The sequence below is a fragment of the Syngnathus scovelli genome, chromosome 11 (assembly GCF_024217435.2).
Source record: "Syngnathus scovelli strain Florida chromosome 11, RoL_Ssco_1.2, whole genome shotgun sequence".
NCBI classification, from domain to species: domain Eukaryota; kingdom Metazoa; phylum Chordata; class Actinopteri; order Syngnathiformes; family Syngnathidae; genus Syngnathus; species Syngnathus scovelli.
The window spans coordinates 13,970,342-13,991,955 of NC_090857.1; the positions used below are offsets into that span (position 1 = coordinate 13,970,342).

The 21,614-nt window shown below is 42.3% G+C and overlaps 1 long non-coding RNA gene across 5 annotated transcripts in view; it reads right to left on the reverse strand.

The window, feature by feature from the left end:
• Window positions 1-283: 283 nt before the first annotated feature.
• The window catches only part of LOC137840747 (uncharacterized), a 36,551-nt gene continuing 15,220 nt past the window's right edge, over window positions 284-21,614 (reverse strand). Inside the window, exons 1-6 of one of the 5 annotated variants that reach the window (XR_011087734.1) lie at window positions 7,160-9,918; window positions 6,489-6,533; window positions 6,251-6,303; window positions 5,748-5,784; window positions 5,469-5,655; window positions 284-584 (exon numbers count right to left, since the gene is read on the reverse strand). This is a non-coding gene — a long non-coding RNA (uncharacterized lncRNA). Of the gene's footprint in view, window positions 585-5,130; window positions 5,656-5,747; window positions 5,785-6,250; window positions 6,304-6,488; window positions 6,534-7,159; window positions 9,919-21,614 lie in introns of those variants that run through there. The other 4 variants (XR_011087733.1, XR_011087731.1, XR_011087732.1 and 1 more) reach the window with 4 other exon arrangements.

Here is a 21,614-nt window from a genome sequence, read left to right on the forward strand (position 1 = left end):
CTTTGGAAAAAACTGTAGGAGCTGTGGAACCGCAAATCATTTTGCCAAAGTTTGCATGAAGAGGGGCCAAACCACGAGACAGCTGCACGTGGCAGACGGTGAAGTACCTGAGGACATGGACAGGTCTGACATGGAGGCACACATTTACATGGCGGAGAGCATAGTTCAGGGGCGAGGGAAGAAATGGTTTGTTAACTTAAAAATGAATGGTGGGTTTCTGTTGGGCCTAAATACGATTAGACATTAAATCACTCGCTGGAATGAAGAGGAGAAGACAACCAGAACAGGTTTACTCGCGAGGAGAACGATAGAGAAAGCAATCTCAGTTACAACCTCCATCAGTTCTGAGTCCTTCCTCCACGTGCCCCTCTTTTTAATGTTATGGTTGCCCTGGTTACAGAGGCGTTGCTACACTAAGGGAGGGGGGATTGTGTCTGTAGCAACGCTGATTAGTAAAAGAATGTAGTGTGGTGTGAATTAGCACTTCGTTGTTGGCTCTTGACTCCCCGCAGAGGCCGTCCCCAGCCGTCTTCCCTCACAGTTGGCTGACTCGTTCTCGACTGAAGCATGTTGATTGCCGCTTTCTGTGGAACAAATGCAACTAGACCTTTGCTAACTTTATCTACTTGGTAATTCACACATAATAATAATAAGTAACTTGTCCTAAACATTTCAACACACATTAAGCAAACTTAATGCAGTTCCTTAAACAAACATTGAGTAAATATGGAATAACTTTTATGCAACTACTTCTAACTGTATGTAACCTTTAACAAAGAAAAACAGGTCTGATATACTACAAGCTATGAACCAAACCTATATCTAAATGAAAAGGAATGAAGTTCCTGTGAATCAAACAAAGACCATGTCACCTATGCAAATAAGCCCTGCTCATTGTTAGTGAAGGCCTCTTACGGGAACCAAAACACACAACATAAGGACAGGAAGGATACAAATGGCTGACAGGGATCAAAAGACATCCCTATCACTAAAAAGGAAGAACCTAGATAAAAGGAAAGATAAACTCGTAAAGGCGAGGCCTCTAGGTCTGGCAGGCCAAAGCTTCACTTAAAATTATTCCAACAGTTTCAGAGGTGCCAGATAGATTCGGGGGCCACGTGTGATGTCATGAGCATAAAAGACATGAGGAGACTCGACCCTGGGGCAAAGCTACTACCTAGCCAGACCAGGCTGGTATTGTATTCGGGCCAATCCATGCAATCCACGGGCATATTCCGCACAAAGTGCGTAGTGAAGGGAAGAGTACACAGGCTAAGGTTCGAAATAGTGAGAAGTGGACAGAAACCTCTGTTGTCAGGCGAAACGAGTGAGCAGCTAGGCTTGGTGCACTTCACCATCCCAGAAGAACTTCTTATGGTGGGACACGGCAGCTCAGGGCCATTAACCAGACAGCACCTTGTACAGACGTACGTAGATGTTTTCAACCATCCAGTTGAGTCACTCCCAGGGGATGTTCATTTTGAGTTAGATATATGTACCCCCAGTGCAGGCTTCCCCACGCAACGTCCCGGTGGCCTTCAGGGAGGCAGTCAAGGCCCAGTTGGATAGGTATGAGGCGGATGGCCACCTAACGTCAGTGTCTGAGCCTACTGAGTGGATTAGCGACATGGTGATTGTCAGGCAGGCAGAAAAGTTGAGAATTTGCATAGATCCCAAGTCATTAAATCGGGCTCTAAAGAGGTCCCACTACATTATGCCAACACTTGAAGATGTGTTGCATAAGCTGCCCAGGGCCCGCGTCTTTACACTAGTAGATGCAAGAGATGCCTTTCTACAGTGCAGATTAGACAAAGAGAGCAGTTACACCACCACGTTCTGGACACCGTGGGGCAGGAAACGGTGGTTAAAGCTGCCGTTTGGAGTGTCTGTGGCCCCAGAGATTTACCAGCGAAAGCAGCATGAGCTACTGGCAGGGCTAGATGGGGTGGAACCTATAGCAGATGACATATTGATTGTGGGGTGTGGGGGGACAGATGAGATAGCCACACGGGACCATGATACAAAGCTGTTAGGGCTCATGCAAAGATGCAGGGAGGTAAAGCTTTAAAGAAACTAGTGTTCAGGGTCAAAGAGGTCAAGTTTCACGGACACATCCTATCAGCGGAGGGCCTTAGAGCAGACCCGGAGAAAATCAGAGCGGTCCAGGACATGCCACACCCCGAGGACGCCAAGGCCGTGAAGCGATTCATTGGGTTTGTGACCTACCTCGCAAGGTTCATGCCACGCCTCTCTGAGGTGTGTGAGCCACTACGGAGATCGTTGGACAAGGATGTTCCATGGCATTGGCTGCCAAAACACGACGCAGCAGTCGAGGAGATTAAGCGACTCGTCACGTCGGCCCTGATCCTGCGATACTACGATGTGACCAAGCCAGTCACCATACAGAGTGACGCAAGTCAGAAGGGACTTGGCTGTTGCCTACTGCAGGAGGATCAGCCGGTAAGCTTTGCTTCACGGGCACTTAGACGGAGCGGAACTATGCACAAATCGAAAAGGAATGTCTGAGCATAGTGTTCGCGTGTCAGCGATTTCATTACTACCTGTATGGGCGGGGGGAGATCACAGCGGAAACCGACCACAAGCCACTCATCTCCATTTTCACCAAGCCACTCCTCTCAGCGCCCAAACGACTCCAGAGCATGCTGCTCACACTACAGGGCTACAATCTGAAGGTGGTGTACAAGCCAGGGCCCGACATGCACATCAGTGACACCTTGAGTAGGGCTACGGCTTCACCGCAGGGGCCTGGCACGAGATGTACGAAACAAACTGTTTGCTGCATGCAGAGAGCACAAGTGGACGCTGAACAGATATATCAGGCTTAGCATCTGAACGTCACCAGCCAGGGGCTGAGGCAGATAAAATTGCATACAGTGGGTGATGGGAGTCTTCAGCTGTTGCAAGGGGTAGTGCTCCGGGGTTGGCCAGATCGCCGAGAAGACACTCCTTTGGCAATCAGAGAATACTGGTCAATCAGGGACGAGATCAGCGCACAGGATGGAGTGCTTTTCAAGAGTCAGCGGGTCATAGTGCCCAAATCATTGCATGCTGAAATGTTGAAACGCATCCATGCCAGCCATGTAGGAGGAGATGCCTGTTACAGACAGGTCAGGGACACGCTATACTGGCCCAACATGCACGGTGAGATCACGGACTGTGTGGGCCAGTGCTCAGCCTGCAACGAATATGCACACGGACAGCAGCGGGAGACGATGATGACCCATGCACTCCCTACACAACCATGGCAGATCCTCAGCATAGATCTGTTCACGCAGGCTGGCAAGAACTTTCTGATCATGGTTGATCATTATTCGGATTTCTGGGAAATAGAGTTGCTCCCAGATCTTTCAGCTGAGACCACGGTGCTGAGGTGCAAGGCCCAGTTTGCACGGCACGGTCAGCCTGACCGGGTAATTACAGACTGTGGTGCCCAGTTTGACTGCGAAACGTTCAGGTTTGCGAGAGACTGGGACTTTGACCATGTCAAATCCTCTCAAAGTAAGGCAGCAAGCCCAGACAACATCCTAGGTCGAGCGCTGAAGGACTGCGCTGAGGAGCTGATGGGTGTCTTCACAGACATCTTTAACACTTCCCTGCAGCAAGCCATCGTCCCATTATGTTTCAAGGCTGCCACCAGTGTACCTGTGCCGAAGAAACCTGCTCCATCCTGCTTCAATGACTACCGCCCCGTGGCACTGACACCCATCATCATGAAGTGCTTTGAGCGGCTTGTCATGGAGCACATCAGATCCATTCTCCCCACCATAGACCCCTTCCAGTTTGCATACCAAGCCAAACGGTTCTCTGAGGATGCCATCTGCTCTGCCCTCCACTCAGCCCTCACCCACCTGGAGAGATGTATGTGAGATTGCTGTTTGTGGACTTCAGTTCTGCATTCAACACCATTGTACCACAGCGACTCATCTGCAAACTCGACAAACTGGGACTCAGTACCTACATCTGCAACTGGCTACTGGACTTCCTCTGTCAGAGGCCACAAGTAGTACGTGTTGGCGACAATATCTCGAGCAGCATCACGCTGAGCGCAGGGGCCCCCCAGGGCTGCGTGCTTAGTCCGCTGCTCTTCACCCTGCTGACGCATGACTGCACTGCGACCTATCGCAACAACCGCATAGTGAAATTTGCTGACAACATGACTCTGGTGGGTCTCATCACCAAGGGCGACGAGACTCAATACAGGTTGGAGGTCGACCTTCTGACCACCTGGTGCAGGGACAACAACCTCCTGCTGAACGTCAGCAAGACCAATGAGATTGTTGTTGACTTCCGGAAGGGCCACACCCAACACCTGCATCTGACTATCGACGGTGATGTGGTGGAGAGAGTGAGCAGCACCAGATTCCTGGGGGTGCACATCAGTGAAGACCTCTCCTGGACCACCAACACTGCATCACTGGTGAAGAAAGCTCAGCGTCGCCTGTACTTCCTGCGGAAACTCAGGCGAGCAAGTGCTCCACCGGCCATCATGACCACATTCTACCGAGGCACCATTGAGAGCGTCCTCTCCAGCTGTGTCGCTGTGTTGGGTGGAAGCTGCACTGAAACAACAGGAAGGCCCTGCAGCGCATAGTGAACACAGCTGGAAGTATTATTGGTGCTTCACTCCCCTCTCTGAAGGACATTTACATCCCATCCCATCTCACCCGCAAGGCGACCATTATTGTGAGTGATGTGAGTCACCCCGCTCACACTTTGTTTGATCTACTGCCCTCTGGGAAGAGGTACAGAAGCCTGCGCTCCCGCACCATCAGACTCACCAACAGCTTCATACTCCAGGCTGTTAGGATCCTGAACTCTCTCCCCCCTCCACCATCGGCGACATGACGTCCTCGCCTTTTGGCCCACGATGGCTGCCTTGCACTACTCCACTTGCACTACTCCTGTACTTTTGCGCTATTATACTGACTGTCTGCTGTATGCTACAATTTCCACCAAGTTGCTCTTATGTATATGTATGTGCCTTCTTATTTTTACTTTTTGTATTGTTTACTTGGATGTGTAATATGTCTTGTCACCGTGGGATAGTAGGAAACGCAATTTCGATCTTTTTGTATGTCTTGACGTGAAAAAATTGACAATAAAGCAGACTTTGACTTCACTCTTGTCTTTTTTTAATCTACAGTACAGATGTCAAACTAATCATAACTGTCCATGGTCTTGGAAACAAGCAGGTCTTTAAATCAGCGGCCTCCTAACACCAGACTGCTTTGCAATCTGTATACAAGGAATTACGAACAGTGTCTCAGAAGAGTGGAATTAAGTGTAGACAAAATTGAATTGAGGACTTTTTTTTCTTGTAAATCAAGCAAAAAATAACTGAGAAGTCAGTAACTTTTACTGTACAGCAATTAAACCAAACAGAACCCTACAGGTTCCGTTTGTAAGCTATCAAGAGTGAGGGAGAGACATGCAAAATTTTGACTAACCAATTCCAAGCTTAATCATTCAGTCATTCAGTCTTGCATCTTGTTATTTATTTCCTTGAACATCATGTCAAAGGTCTCCAGATCAGTCATGGGCACCATCCACTCTCCACGTCACATTCTGAACGGGAGTTGAGGCTCCTCAGCCCAGGGATTGCCAGAAGGAGCTCCACGATGACCTTCAGAAACTCTGACAATAAAGAGAAATAGAAATAAAATACTCAAATTACTGCAGCTATGACCTTTTTTTAAATGACTAATGCCTATAAAAAAAACTCTTACTTTTCCCTGTCATGGGCGTTTCACACTCACTTCCTAGCTGTTGAAGAATGAAGCAAATGTTAGCTGCAAGATTCAAATAAACCATTCTCCAATGATAAACTTTGCCTTGCTTGAGAAAAAAAAAAAATTTGGCATTCTGTCTGTGCCTTTGAATGTGCTGCAATTTAATTTGGCTGTTGTACATATCCAATCACGTTATTTTAAAATAGTACTGATCAAATTGGTTGTTCTACAAGTTGTTATCCAAATGATGAAAATGTACAGGGTAAACCTGGGTTTTATTTTGCACTTTGACATTTGAAAGTCAAGGCAATGACATGTCATAAATGCAAATTCCATATTAAAGATTGCAATTACGACATACGCTTTTTGCATATGCTCGACAGTAGCTAAGCATACATAAGTATATTCAAACCACCATTAACAGATCAATTTCCAAAGATAACGTAAGGAAGTTGTGATTACTTCTACAATCAAGAATAAGTAAAATAATCAATCTATACCTTGTGGAGTCAGTTTTTAATACAGATGCTCCTCTTTTTTCCAGGCTTGGAGTCTGAAAAAGAGGGAAAGGGGAAAAAGAACATGTCTGATTTGACAAATCACCCATTAACCGCTGTTAATCACATGACACAACACAATTTTAACGTTTGAAGTGATTTGTCTTGCAGTTCTAAGCCCTCTCGAGCGCAAAACAAAGTTAGGTGCACATTTTAATGACATCAGAAGATAAAAACCTACCTTTTCACGTGCCACTCCTTGTGCTAAATTTGGAGTCACAAATCACTACATGGGTAAAAAAGGGAAATTACATCTCTGCCATGCCATCAGAAAATCTCAAATTTGTGATCTATACTCTGCGAATACCCCACCCCCACACAACACGCTCACTCCAACTACTCGCAAAAGTAGTTTATATGTGTCACTTCATACAGTTCAAGCAACATAAAATGCCTTACATTAAAAACGTAAGATGAATAAGTTTTAACCACATTTAAAAAGATTTACTTATAGTAGGTTTTAAATAACGTGTATAATATATATGCCTAAATATTGTTATCCAATATATCGACTGCAGTTTCACATTAGATTGCTGGTTTGGGATGTATTTTTATTGTTGTTATTATTATTATTTTAATAAACATTTATGTCATAACTTGTCTGGTGTTTTATTCCTTGTTTTTATATTCGCCAATCAAAACATAAAAATCAGACAGTGATTAACTGCTTTATATGACAATATGTATATGTGTTTTAGGTTGTTATATGAGTTGGTACCCCCCAAAACAGCAAATGTCGGCATAACAGTTTTTTTTTCAACCGTTTCAAACACAAACACATTCGGCATCTTAACACCATCAACTACAAGCCAACAAATACAAAATTAAAACATCAATGTCGGCATAACGTACGTCGGCTGGCAATGGCATAGCAGCAATGCTGTCTGTCACTCACTCACTCACTCACTCACTCACTCACTCACTCACTCACTCACTCACTCACTCACTCACTCACTCACTCACTCACTCACTCACTCACTCACTCACTCACTCACTCACTCACTCACTCACTCACTCACTCACTCGTGAATTTTCGTGAACGACCAATCAGCAGCACCAGCGAGTGTTAGATGGAGGGAGATGGAGTCAGTGACGTAACTTCCCATTCGCGAACGAGTCGTGAATTTCATTTCCCGTTCACCAGCGAACGCATCTGTGAGTGAACGAATCAGTGAGTGAGTGATTCACCTTTCCAGTTCATCGTGAGAACGGATCAGTGAGGGAACGAATCCTGACTTTCTCGTTCGCGAACGAGTCAATGAGTGAACTGCCTTCCCGTGCATAAACGGATCAGTCAGTGAACGTGTTACGTCTCCTGGCGTGAACTATGTAAGCCAGAATGTAGATTTACGATTTACTTACGTAGATTTTAAATAACATGGCAATATTTAGGCATATATATATATGCCTAAATATTGTTATCCAATATATCAACTGCAGTTTCACATTAGATTGCTGGTTTGAGATGTACTTTTTAAATTATTATTAGTGTGAAGGTGAAGACCTTCACACTATTGTTATTGCTGTCCTTTATTATTATTAGTGTGAAGGTGAAGACCTTCACACTATTGTTATTGCTGCCCTTTATTAGTGTGAAGGTGAAGACCTTCACACTATTGTTATTGCTGTCCTTTATTAGTGTGAAGGTGAAGACCTTCACACTATTGTTATTGCTGTCCTTTATTATTAGTGTGAAGGTGAAGACCTTCACACTATTGTTATTGCTGTCCTTTATTATTATTATTATTATTATTAGTGTGAAGGTGAAGACCTTCACACTATTGTTATTGCTGTCCTTTATTATTATTAGTGTGAAGGTGAAGACCTTCACACTATTGTTATTGCTGTCCTTTATTATTATTATTATTATTATTATTATTAGTGTGAAGGTGAAGACCTTCACACTATTGTTATTGCTGTCCTTTATTATTATTATTATTATTAGTGTGAAGGCGAAGACCTTCACACATTGTTATTCTACTTTATTATTATTATTAGTGTGAAGGTGAAGACCTTCACACTATTGTTATTGCTGTCCTTTATTATTATTAGTGTGAAGGTGAAGACCTTCACACTATTGTTATTGCTGTCCTTTATTAGTGTGAAGGTGAAGACCTTCACACATATGTTATTCTACACCATTCTCTATTATTATTATTGTGTGAAGGCGATGGCCTTCACACATATGTTATTCTACACCATTCTCTATTATTGTGTGAAGGCGATGGCCTTCACACATATGTTATTCTACACCATTCTCTAGTATTGTGTGAAGGCGATGGCCTTCACACATATGTTATTCTACACCAGGGATGTCAAAGTGAAACACACCGAGGGCCAAAAAAACAAATTTGCTACAAGCCGAGGGCCGGACTGGTTCAATGTTTATTAAAATATATCGGAATGATTGCACATAGCCTTTTGAACTAAGACCTAACACAGTGTACATTATTTAATGATTAAATGAATATGGCAATATTTTGTTATGGCTCTGTCAGTAACTTCAAGGGAAAACATTTTCAACAGCCAAACAGCAAAAAATTCAATTGTTTTAAAAACAAAATGTGTTTCTTAATATCAACATAAATGCATAAGTAAAAGTGCATGCATTATAAACTGAAAACGTATTATTGTGCTGCTCTATGATCTACCGATCATTGCTTTCAAATCGTAAAATAAAAAAATAATCAAATCTATGTATTCTTTCTCATGGCTCTTATCTGCAATTTTCCCTTGGTCCATTCAACTGAAAAATAAATATAAATAAATAAAATTCAAAAATTTACGGCACACAGACAAAACAATACTTTCTTCAAAGAAAAATCACGTCTTGTAGAAACAAATGTAAAAATGTAACCGAATTAAAAAAACGGAAAATACGTTACTGTTCTGTGATGCTCACTTGTCTGAGGCTGAGCCTGATACTTAGAGGTGTCTCATTGTTTGTACAAGTTCATCAATGTTCGGGGTTAGGCTCTGAGGCTCAAAACCCGTTTTTGATCAACTCTCCTTCTGCAAAGGGCCGGGCTGATTTGGCGATCTCTTTTGCCACAATAAAGCTAGCCTTGGCAGCAGCCTCGCTTTGTGATTTAGCATACGTGAACATAGCCTGTCTGGACTTAAGGCCTCGTTTTAATTCTTCCACCTTCTGTAGCTTTTGTTCATATTCCATATTCTTGTCTTGGTCTGTGTGTTTCTTAGACGTTTGATAGTGCCTTCTTAAATTTAATTCTTTCATTACAGCCGCATTTTCTCCACACAGAAGACACACAGGTTTGCCTCTTACCTCCGTAAACATGTACTCTGCCTCCCACCTGGCCTGAAACCCCCTGTTCTCAGCGTCCACCTTACGTTTAGCCATTTTTGAGGAGGGGGGTATCAGAAAGTTGAACTCTGCTCTGACTACTGATGAATAATGAAGCCGCTTGTGCGAGCTGCAGGGACATCGCGGGCTACCGTTGCATTGTGGGAAATGTAGTGTTGGTGCGTGCAAAACACCAGCGGGCGGCTGTGGCCTACGGGCCGGTTCTAATAGTAATTCAATATCATCCAGGGGGCCATAGATAATCAATTCGCGGGCCGGATCTGGCCCGCGGGCCGTAACTCTGACATATGTGTTCTACACCATTCTCTATTATTATTGTGTGAAGGCGATGGCCTTCACACATATGTTATTCTACACCATTCTCTATTATTATTATTATTATTATTGTGTGAAGGCGATGGCCTTCACACATATGTTATTCTACACCATTCTCTATTATTATTATTATTGTGTGAAGGCGATGGCCTTCACACATATGTTATTCTACACCATTCTCTATTATTATTGTGTGAAGGCGATGGCCTTCACACATATGTTATTCTACACCATTCTCTATTATTACTATTGTGTGAAGGCGATGGCCTTCACACATATGTTATTCTACACCTGTCACGTGCTGGTGCCACCTGCGACGAGACCACGCCCCCCTGTCAGTGGGATCACCGTCACCTGCCACGGGTTCATGGACCCGCCAGCGCAGACCCGAGTGCCAGTCTGTCCCTTGATGCTGCTTCGCTCATCAATCCCGGAGAGAATTGACTCACTTGACTACTCGAAACCCTCGCAGAATCGTTGTCCTCTCCAGCCCGATCGCCGCTCCAGCGCCAGCTGTTCCCATCATCCCCTTCAAATAAAGTCCGTCGTTACGCACTTGGCTGTACTGTCCGATCCTTAACAGTACAGACTGGCCAACACGATGCAGTCAGCGAACGACGAGACGGCATTGGGCCGACTGGAGCGAGCCGAGACCACCATCAGCAGCCTGTCCGCCGACATCCGGAACCTGATCGAGGTTGGTCAGCAACAACAGCTGCAGCAGCAGGAGATGGCCCAAGCCCTCCAGAGACTGTCGGTGGCTTCGTCCCCGGCTGTCACGGCACCCCCGCACCGCCCGTCTGCCGAGGCCAGGAGGCTCGTGGACGTCCCGGAGCCCCGCCTCGGCAACATCGAAAAGTTCAACGGCGATCCCAAGCACGTGAGGGCGTTTGTGACCAACTGTCGCATAATGTTCAGCCTCCAGCCCGTCACGTTTGCGTCAGAATCAGCCAAGGTCGGTTTCGTTCTAACCCACCTCACGGGCGAGGCGCGGCTATGGGGTTTGGCAGAGTATGAACGGATGGCCCCGGCATGCGATTCCTTCGACGCCTTCGCAGAGGAATTGCTCTTCCTGTTCGACCTGGGATCCGCCGCCGAAGACGCCGCCGAGGAACTGGCGACGCTGCGTCAGGGTAGCCGATCGGTCGCGGAGTACGCCCTTAAATTCCAGACATTGGCCGGCAGCAGCGGATGGAACGCGCCAGCGCTCGTCAGCACGTTCCTAAACGGCCTCGCGGATTATATGAAGGTGTCTTACGATCGCCCGCGAACCCTGAAGGGCGCGATGGACTTGGCGGCCCGAGTAGACCGGCGGATCCGGACGCGGCGGCGCGATCGGGAGAGGAGGTCCCCGCGGAATCCGCGTGGCCACATTCCTCCGTCTGCTGGGGACCCGCCCACCACTCCACCCGCCGAGCCCATGGATCTGGGAGGGGCTCGGGTCTCCTCGGAGGAGCACCGTCGACGCCTCTCGCTGGGCTTGTGTTTTTACTGTGGGGAGGGGGGGCCATCGGGTGGCGGGATGCCCGCTAAAAGGCCGGAGCTCACGCGGCGTCGGGGGATCCGCGTGAGCTCGACCAGCACCGGCTCTCCCAGTCCCAGCACGCTCACGCTGCAGTCACGTGTCCAGCTTGCGGGGGGCGACCAGAACGTGGCAGCCTTGGTGGATTCCGGCGCGGAGGGGAACATCATGGACATTAGCCTGGCGCGTCGGTGGGGTGTCGGCTTCCTCCCTCTGAGCCCGCCCATTCCCGCGCGTGCCATTGATGGCCGCCTGATTGGCGAGGTGGCTTTCGTGACAGAACCGGTTAAGGTACTGCTCTCCGGCAATCACCACGAGACCATCCAGTTTTTTCTTCTTTCCCTCCCAGGACAGCAGCTCATCCTGGGGCACCCTTGGTTGCGGCAGCACAACCCGGTGCTGGACTGGGAGGTGGGGGTTGTACGGCAGTGGAGCGAACGCTGCCATCGAGTGTGCCTGAAGGCGGCCACCAGCCCACTCGGCAGAGCCCCGCCCAGGTACAGTCCCGACATCTCCAATGTCCCAGCAGTTTATCACGAACTCAAGGAGGTTTTTAGTAAAGCCAGGGCCGCTTCTCTTCCTCCACACCGGTCCTACGATTGCGCCATCGACCTGTTGCCCGGCACCTTCCCTCCCAAGGGGTGCGTCTACTCCCTGTCCGCTCCTGAGCGCCGGGCTATGGAGGAGTACATCCGGGAGTCCCTGGCAGCCGGCATCATACGGCCGTCCTCTTCACCTGTGGGAGCGGGGTTTTTCTTCGTGAAGAAGAAGGAGGGCACGCTCCGCCCGTGTATCGACTACCGGGGAATAAACGCAATCACCGTAAAGAACCGATACCCTCTGCCTCTTCTTTCTTCCGCCTTTGAGAGCCTTCAGGGTGCCACCATCTTCACCAAGCTGGATCTTCGCAACGCCTACCACCTGATCCGCATCCGGGAGACCGATGAAGGCGATGGCCTTCACACATATGTTATTCTACACCATTCTCTATTATTATTATTGTGTGAAGGCGATGGCCTTCACACATATGTTATTCTACACCATTCTCTATTATTGTGTGAAGGCGATGGCCTTCACACATATGTTATTCTACACCATTCTCTATTATTATTATTATTGTGTGAAGGCGATGGCCTTCACACATATGTTATTCTACACCATTCTCTATTATTAGTGTGAAGGTGAAGACCTTCACACTATTGTTATTGCTGTCCTTTATTATTAGTGTGAAGGTGAAGACCTTCACACTATTGTTATTGCTGTCCTTTATTAGTGTGAAGGTGAAGACCTTCACACTATTGTTATTGCTGTCCTTTATTAGTGTGAAGGTGAAGACCTTTACACTATTGTTATTGCTGTCCTTTATTATTATTTGTGTGAAGGTAAAGACCTTCACACTATTGTTATTGCTGTCCTTTATTATTAGTGTGAAGGTGAAGACCTTCACACTATTGTTATTGCTGTCCTTTATTAGTGTGAAGGTGAAGACCTTCACACTATTGTTATTGCTGTCCTTTATTATTATTATTAGTGTGAAGGTGAAGACCTTCACACTATTGTTATTGCTGTCCTTTATTAGTGTGAAGGTGAAGACCTTCACACTATTGTTATTGCTGTCCTTTATTAGTGTGAAGGTGAAGACCTTCACACTATTGTTATTGCTGTCCTTTATTATTATTAGTGTGAAGGTGAAGACCTTCACACTATTGTTATTGCTGTCCTTTATTATTATTAGTGTGAAGGTGAAGACCTTCACACTATTGTTATTGCTGTCCTTTATTAGTGTGAAGGTGAAGACCTTCACACTATTGTTATTGCTGTCCTTTATTAGTGTGAAGGTGAAGACCTTCACACTATTGTTATTGCTGTCCTTTATTATTATTATTATTATTAGTGTGAAGGTGAAGACCTTCACACTATTGTTATTGCTGTCCTTTATTAGTGTGAAGGTGAAGACCTTCACACTATTGTTATTGCTGTCCTTTATTATTATTAGTGTGAAGGTGAAGACCTTCACACTATTGTTATTGCTGTCCTTTATTATTATTAGTGTGAAGGTGAAGACCTTCACACTATTGTTATTGCTGTCCTTTATTATTATTATTATTATTAGTGTGAAGGTGAAGACCTTCACACTATTGTTATTGCTGTCCTTTATTATTATTAGTGTGAAGGTGAAGACCTTCACACTATTGTTATTGCTGTCCTTTATTATTATTATTAGTGTGAAGGTGAAGACCTTCACACTATTGTTATTGCTGTCCTTTATTAGTGTGAAGGTGAAGACCTTCACACTATTGTTATTGCTGTCCTTTATTAGTGTGAAGGTGAAGACCTTCACACTATTGTTATTGCTGTCCTTTATTAGTGTGAAGGTGAAGACCTTCACACTATTGTTATTGCTGTCCTTTATTATTATTATTAGTGTGAAGGTGAAGACCTTCACACTATTGTTATTGCTGTCCTTTATTATTATTATTATTATTAGTGTGAAGGTGAAGACCTTCACACTATTGTTATTGCTGTCCTTTATTATTATTATTATTATTATTATTAGTGTGAAGGTGAAGACCTTCACACTATTGTTATTGCTGTCCTTTATTAGTGTGAAGGTGAAGACCTTCACACTATTGTTATTGCTGTCCTTTATTATTATTATTATTGTGTGAAGGCGATGGCCTTCACACATATGTTATTCTACACCATTCTCTATTATTATTATTATTATTATTGTGTGAAGGCGATGGCCTTCACACATATGTTATTCTACACCATTCTCTATTATTGTGTGAAGGCGATGGCCTTCACACATATGTTATTCTACACCATTCTCTATTATTATTATTATTATTATTATTGTGTGAAGGCGATGGCCTTCACACATATGTTATTCTACACCATTCTCTATTATTGTGTGAAGGCGATGGCCTTCACACATATGTTATTCTACACCATTCTCTATTATTGTGTGAAGGCGATGGCCTTCACACATATGTTATTCTACACCATTCTCTATTATTGTGTGAAGGCGATGGCCTTCACACATATGTTATTCTACACCATTCTCTATTATTATTATTATTATTATTGTGTGAAGGCGATGGCCTTCACACATATGTTATTCTACACCATTCTCTATTATTGTGTGAAGGCGATGGCCTTCACACATATGTTATTCTACACCATTCTCTATTATTGTGTGAAGGCGATGGCCTTCACACATATGTTATTCTACACCATTCTCTATTATTATTATTGTGTGAAGGCGATGGCCTTCACACATATGTTATTCTACACCATTCTCTATTATTGTGTGAAGGCGATGGCCTTCACACATATGTTATTCTACACCATTCTCTATTATTATTGTGTGAAGGCGATGGCCTTCACACATATGTTATTCTACACCATTCTCTATTATTGTGTGAAGGCGATGGCCTTCACACATATGTTATTCTACACCATTCTCTATTATTATTATTATTAGTGTGAAGGTGAAGACCTTCACACTATTGTTATTGCTGTCCTTTATTATTATTATTATTATTATTATTATTAGTGTGAAGGTGAAGACCTTCACACTATTGTTATTGCTGTCCTTTATTATTATTAGTGTGAAGGTGAAGACCTTCACACTATTGTTATTGCTGTCCTTTATTATTAGTGTGAAGGTGAAGACCTTCACACTATTGTTATTGCTGTCCTTTATTATTATTATTATTATTATTATTATTATTCTACTTATTCCGCTCACTTTTTTGACGCTTAACTCCTTCCACATACTTCAACCGATTCACTCCGTTCCACTTTTCACTTATTCCAAATATTCATGACACAGCTGCTTACATTTTTTTTGTTCGAAAAATTTTCCGTTTTCACAAAATTCACGATTTTGTGGCATTTTTTTCCCCATTCATTCTTAATGGCAGATTCAACATTTCACATTTTTGTTGTTCCAGTTTGAAATTCACTTATTTCAACACATTCAAATCACATTGGGGACATTCCCAAACTTGCCAAATTCAAAAATTTCACGTTTTCACTTTTAAAATTTGCACAAAATTTTGCAAAATTTCACAAAATTTAGTTTTTCACTTCTAGTTTCTACATTTTTCCACCGATTCAACTCGTTCCAACTTTCAACTGTTCATCTTTTGCCTACCTATTCCACACCTTCCCACTTAGCAAAATTTCCAAATTTTCAATTTTGAAATTCACACCAAATTTTCCCAAAATTTAGTTTTTCCCTTCTAATTTCTACATTTTTCAACCGATTCAACCCATTCCAACTTTATTCACTTTGTTCACCTTATGCTTACCATATTCACCCCCTTCACCCCCACTTCCACAATTCAACCCTTGACCCCCACTTCCAGTGTGGCGGCCATCTTGGATTGACCCTGAAGTGCCCCAATGAACCCGGAATGAACTGGAAGTGCCCCAAATCAAACCGGAATTGACCCCAAATGAACCGGAAGTGACCTCAGGTAAACCGGACGTTACCCCAAATCAAACCGGAAGTGACCCCAAATCAAACCGGAAGTTACCTTTTTAAACCGGAAGTGACCCCAAATAAACCGGAAGTGACCTCAGCTAGACCGGAAGTGCCTCTAATCAAACCGGAAGTGACCCAAATAGACCGGAAGTGACCAAATCAAACCGGAAGTGACCATATTTCAACATTAAGTGCCCTAAATACCTACATTTGCGCTAACTTTTGCAAATTTTGCCCGATTAAACCCATTTCAACATTTTAACCCCAAAAGTGAACTTCCTGAAGCCGTTTTTTTTCCTTTTGTTCCAAATTTCAAAAAATTTTGGCGCAATTTTTTTTCTTTTAATTCCCATTCATTCTCTATTAGGATTCAAGATTTGCTCTAACTTCTACATTTTTTAACCGATTCAACTCGTTCCAACTTTCAACTGTTCCTCTTTTGCCTTCCTATTCCACAACTTCACACTTACCAAAAATTCTCTACAATTTTGTTTTTCTACTCTAATTTCTACATTTTCAACTTATTCAACCCATTCCACCTTTCAACTGTTCATCATTTTCCTACCTATTCCACAACTTCCCACTTACCCAAAATTCCAAATTTTCAATTTTGAAATTCACACCCAATTTTCCCAAATTTCCTTTTTCCCTTGTAATTTCTACATTTTTCAACCGATTCAACTCTTTTCAACATCATTCTGCAGCATTCCCCAAGTATTTATTCAACCTCTTCACCTTCACACGCAATTTCTTCAGGAATTGCAAATTCTAGTTATTATTATTATTAGTGTGAAGGTGAAGACCTTCACACTATTGTTATTGCTGTCCTTTATTATTATTATTATTATTATTATTATTATTATTATTCTACTTATTCCGCTCACTTTTTTGACGCTTAACTCCTTCCACATACTTCAACCGATTCACTCCGTTCCACGTTTCACTTATTCCAAATATTCATGACACGGCTGCTTACATTTTTTTTGTTCGAAAAATTTTCCGTTTTCACAAAATTCACGATTTTGTGGCATTTTTTTCCCCATTCATTCTTAATGGCAGATTCAACATTTCACATTTTTGTTATTCCAGTTTGAAATTCACTTATTTCAACACATTCAAATCACATTGGGGACATTCCCAAACTTGCCAAATTCAAAAATTTCACGTTTTCACTTTTAAAATTTGCACAAAATTTTGCAAAATTTCACAAAATTTAGTTTTTCACTTCTAGTTTCTACATTTTTCCACCGATTCAACTCGTTCCAACTTTCAACTGTTCATCTTTTGCCTACCTATTCCACACCTTCCCACTTAGCAAAATTTCCAAATTTTCAATTTTGAAATTCACACCAAATTTTCCCAAAATTTAGTTTTTCCCTTCTAATTTCTACATTTTTCAACCGATTCAACCCATTCCAACTTTATTCACTTTGTTCACCTTATGCTTACCATATTCACCCCCTTCACCCCCACTTCCACAATTCAACCCTTGACCCCCACTTCCAGAGTGGCGGCCATCTTGGATTGACCCTGAAGTGCCCCAATGAACCCGGAATGAACTGGAAGTGCCCCAAATCAAACCGGAATTGACCCCAAATGAACCGGAAGTGACCTCAGGTAAACCGGACGTTACCCCAAATCAAACCGGAAGTGACCCCAAATCAAACCGGAAGTTACCTTTTTAAACCGGAAGTGACCCCAAATAAACCGGAAGTGACCTCAGCTAGACCGGAAGTGCCTCTAATCAAACCGGAAGTGACCCAAATAGACCGGAAGTGACCAAATCAAACCGGAAGTGACCATATTTCAACATTAAGTGCCCTAAATACCTACATTTGCGCTAACTTTTGCAAATTTTGCCCGATTAAACCCATTTCAACATTTTAACCCCAAAAGTGAACCTCCTAAAGCTGTTTTTTTCCTTTTGTTCCAAATTTCAAAAAATTTTGGTGCAATTTTTTTTCTTTTAATTCCCATTCATTCTCTATTAGGATTCAAGATTTGCTCTAACTTCTACATTTTTTAACCGATTCAACTGTTTCCAACTTTGAACTGTTCTTCTTTTGCCTTCCTATTCCACAACTACCCACTTACCAAAAATTCTCTACAATTTTGTTTTTCTAATCTAATTTCTACATTTTCAACTTATTCAACCCATTCCACCTTTCAACTGTTCATCATTTTCCTACCTATTCCACAACTTCCCACTTACCCAAAATTCCAAATTTTCAATTTTGAAATTCACACCCAATTTTCCCAAATTTCCCTTGTAATTTCTACATTTTTCAACCGATTCAACTCTTTTCAACATCATTCTGCAACATTCCCCAAGTATTTATTCAACCTCTTCACCTTCACACGCAATTTCTTCAGGAATTGCAAATTCTAGTTATTATTATTCTACTTATTCCGCTCACTTTTTTGACGCTTAACTCCTTCTACATACTTCAACCGATTCACTCCGTTCCACTTTTCACTTATTCCAAATATTCATGACACGGCTGCTTACATTTTTTTTGTTCGAAAAATTTTCCGTTTTCACAAAATTCACGATTTTGTGGCATTTTTTTCCCCATTCATTCTTAATGGCAGATTCAACATTTCACATTTTTGTTGTTCCAGTTTGAAATTCACTTATTTCAACACATTCAAATCACATTGGGGACATTCCCAAACTTGCCAAATTCAAAAATTTCACGTTTTCACTTTTAAAATTTGCACAAAATTTTGCAAAATTTCACAAAATTTAGTTTTTCACTTCTAGTTTCTACATTTTTCCACCTTATTCAACTCGTTCCAACTTTCAACTGTTCATCTTTTGCCTACCTATTCCACACCTTCCCACTTAGCAAAATTTCCAAATTTTCAATTTTGAAATTCACACCAAATTTTCCCAAAATTTAGTTTTTTCGCTTCTAATTTCTACATTTTTCAACCGATTCAACCCATTCCAACTTTATTCACTTTGTTCACCTTATGCTTACCATATTCACCCCCTTCACCCCCACTTCCACAATTCAACCCTTGACCCCCACTTCCAGAGTGGCGGCCATCTTGGATTGACCCTGAAGTGCCCCAATGAACCCGGAATGAACTGGAAGTGCCCCAAATCAAACCGGAATTGACCCCAAATGAACCGGAAGTGACCTCAGGTAAACCGGAAGTGACCCCAAATCAAACCGGAAGTGACCCCAAATCAAACCGGAAGTGACCTTTTTCAACCGGAAGTGACCTTTTTAAACCGGAAGTGACCCCAAATAAACCGGAAGTGACCTGAGCTAGACCGGAAGTGCCTCTAATCAAACCGGAAGTGACCCAAATCAAACCGGAAATGACCATATTTCAACATTAAGTGCCCTAATTACCTACATTTGCGCTAACTTTTGCAAATTTTGCCCGATTAAACCCATTTCAACATTTTAACCCCAAAAGTGAACCTCCTGAAGCCGTTTCTTTCCTTTTGTTCCAAATTTCAGAAACTTTTGGTGCAATTTTTTTTTCTTTTAATTCCCATTCATTCTCTATTAGGATTCAAGATTTGCTCTAACTTCTACATTTTTTAACCGATTCAACTCGTTCCAACTTTCAACTGTTCCTCTTTTGCCTTCCTATTCCACAACTTCCCACTAACCAAAAATTCTCTACAATTTTGTTTTTCTACTCTAATTTCTACATTTTCAACTTATTCAACCCATTCCACCTTTCAACTGTTCATCATTTTCCTACCTATTCCACAACTTCCCACTTACCCAAAATTCCAAATTTTCAATTTTGAAATTCACACCCAATTTTCCCAAATTTCCTTTTTCCCTTGTAATTTCTACATTTTTCAACCGATTCAACTCTTTTCAACATCATTCTGCAACATTCCCCAAGTATTTATTCAACCTCTTCACCTTCACACGCAATTTCTTCAGGAATTGCAAATTCTAGTTATTATTATTCTACTTATTCCGCTCACTTTTTTGACGCTTAACTCCTTCCACATACTTCAACCGATTCACTCCATTCCACTTTTCACTTATTCCAAATATTCATGACACGGCTGCTTACATTTTTTTTGTTCGAAAAATTTTCCGTTTTCACAAAATTCACGATTTTGTGGCATTTTTTTCCCCATTCATTCTTAATGGCAGATTCAACATTTCACATTTTTGTTGTTCCAGTTTGAAATTCACTTATTTCAACACATTCAAATCACATTGGGGACATTCCCAAACTTGCCAAATTCAAAAATTTCACGTTTTCACTTTTAAAATTTGCACAAAATTTTGCAAAATTTCACAAAATTTAGTTTTTCACTTCTAGTTTCTACATTTTTCCACCGATTCAACTCGTTCCAACTTTCAACTGTTCATCTTTTGCCTACCTATTCCACACCTTCCCACTTAGCAAAATTTCCAAATTTTCAATTTTGAAATTCACACCAACTTTTCCCAAAATTTAGTTTTTCCCTTCTAATTTCTACATTTTTCAACCGATTCAACCCATTCCAACTTTATTCACTTTGTTCACCTTATGCTTACCATATTCACCAACCTTCACCCCCACTTCCACAATTCAACCCTTGACCCCCACTTCCAGAGTGGCGGCCATCTTGGATTGACCCTGAAGTGCCCCAATGAACCCGGAATGAACTGGAAGTGCCCCAAATCAAACCAGGATTGACCCCAAATGAACCGGAAGTGACCTCAGGTAAACCGGAAGTGACCCCAAATCAAACCGGAAGTGACCCCGAATCAAACCGGAAGTGACCTTTTTAAACCGGAAGTGACCCCAAATAAACCGGAAGTGACCTCAGCTAGACCGGAAGTGCCTCTAATCAAACCGGAAGTGACCCAAATCAAACCGGAAATGACCATATTTCAACATTAAGTGCCCTAAATACCTACATTTGCGCTAACTTTTGCAAATTTTGCCCGATTAAACCCATTTCAACATTTTAACCCCAAAAGTGAACCTCCTGAAGCCGTTTCTTTCCTTTTGTTCCAAATTTCAGAAACTTTTGGTGCAATTTTTTTTTCTTTTAATTCCCATTCATTCTCTATTAGGATTCAAGATTTGCTCTAACTTCTACATTTTTTAACCGATTCAACTCGTTCCAACTTTCAACTGTTCCTCTTTTGCCTTCCTATTCCACAACTTCCCACTTACCAAAAATTCTCTACAATTTTGTTTTTCTACTCTAATTTCTACATTTTCAACTTATTCAACCCATTCCACCTTTCAACTGTTCATCATTTTCCTACCTATTCCACAACTTCCCACTTACCCAAAATTCCAAATTTTCAATTTTGAAATTCACACCCAATTTTCCCAAATTTCCCTTGTAATTTCTACATTTTTCAACCGATTCAACTCTTTTCAACATCATTCTGCAACATTCCCCAAGTATTTATTCAACCTCTTCACCTTCACACGCAATTTCTTCAGGAATTGCAAATTCTAGTTATTATTATTCTACTTATTCCGCTCACTTTTTTGACGCTTAACTCCTTCCACATACTTCAACCGATTCACTCCGTTCCACTTTTCACTTATTCCAAATATTCATGACACGGCTGCTTACATTTTTTTTGTTCGAAAAATTTTCCGTTTTCACAAAATTCACGATTTTGTGGCATTTTTTTCCCCATTCATTCTTAATGGC